Below are 1,789 nucleotides of genomic sequence, written 5' to 3' on the forward strand. Positions count from 1 at the left end.
TATGGTGTGTATATATAGTCTACAGAGAGTGTGTATATGGTGTGTGTATATAGTCTACGGAGTGTGTGTATATGGTGTGTGTATATAGTCTACGGAGTGTGTGTATATGGTGTGTGTATATAGTCTACGGAGTGTGTGTATATGGTGTGTGTATATAGTCTACAGAGTGTGTGTATATGGTGTGTGTATATAGTCTACAGAGTGTGTGTGTATATAGTCTACGGGGTGTGTGTATATGGTGTGTATATATAGTCTACGGAGTGTGTGTATATGGTGTGTGTATATAGTCTACGGAGTGTGTGTATATGGTGTGTGTATATAGTCTACGGAGTGTGTGTATATGGTGTGTGTATATAGTCTACAGAGTGTGTGTATAGTTTGGGGACCATAAATGTACTATTTAGCAGTCCGGCTATTTAAACTTATGGCTTGGAGGTAGAAGCTGTTGGTCCGAGAGCCGATGCTCCGGTGCCGTTTGACGATCGGTAACAAAGTGAACAGTCTATGACTTGGGTGGCTTTATTCTTTGGCAATTTTTCAGGTCTTCCTTTGACACTGCCTGATATTGAGGTCCTGGATGGCATGTAAACCTCCGACTTCAACTGTAAGAACCAAAACATGACTTGATGTCGTCATGAAAAAAGAAGTGATCTAGCTATAATGTCTTATTTACCAGTTTACAAACACAATGATGTATTGTTGATGTCACGTTCAACTGGGAACATCTGAGGATAAATAATGGAATGGTAATAATGACACCGCTTTGTGATGATTGGGCGAACAAGAGCCTTTGACCTCATGAGACATTCTCTTTCCTCCACTGTTTCAGGGTAATCGAATTTCCACTAAATCCAGTGTGCAGATATTTGTTCACCTGGGACACAGAAAGGGGAAATGTTGGCTTTTTTGTGGAAAGTGGTGGGTGGGGGGACGTCTGACGGAGAGTAAAACCCAACCAGCCGTGAGCTGTTGCTTTTGGCCGGTCGGTAAAGACTGCAGTGAGGCGGCTGGGCTGGAGCATTGAGCATGTCCCCGCACCTGTGTCCGCTCCTGACTGACAGCACGCTACTCCCGGTCACTCTGCTTAGTGACAGCAGTGACCTCACCTGCGATGACATCATGAGATTGTCTGAGTTGGACAGATGGTAGCGCGATTGGTTTGCACAGCTGCAGAACCACATGGGGACCAGCCCATCATTTACACCAGCCCATCACGTTTACACCACAGTCCACAGCTAAACTCAGATTCCTTAATACTGCAGGGACCTCGTCTCCAGTGGATCTGATGTCTCTGTTGTTGATGCTTGGCATCATTCTATTGTATGTTTGATCAGTTCCTGTGTGAGTCATTTTCCTTGGCAAATTCTAAAGACATCACAATGCTGTGTCTGGTGCAATTTTTTGATTGAGTGACATTTCCTCTCAAATATGCAACACAGCATGATGAAGGTATGTACTGTGTTCTCTCGGATTTGATATGGCTTTTTAATTGTGGGTGTTGATATACAGAGAAAGGCTTGTATTTCTCTACAGTCTTCTACGCCTTCTCCCTCTGTGCCAATATTTTACGTGTGGACAAAGCGTGGATGACATGTGCAAAATATATTTATTTAGCTAGATTTTATTTGTTTAACTTTCTCTTAATCAGATTTTTCACTTAACTGATTAGGAAACAAAGCACATATTTTATGTGTTTCATTTAGTGAAGGCTCCACCTGGGAAAAATAGGGAGACAGTCCTCCTCAAACATTTTTCCAGTGGTGGAAAAGTATTCAATTGTCATACTTGA

This window comes from Oncorhynchus nerka, linkage group LG14 (assembly GCF_034236695.1).
Source record: "Oncorhynchus nerka isolate Pitt River linkage group LG14, Oner_Uvic_2.0, whole genome shotgun sequence".
Lineage (NCBI taxonomy): Eukaryota > Metazoa > Chordata > Actinopteri > Salmoniformes > Salmonidae > Oncorhynchus > Oncorhynchus nerka.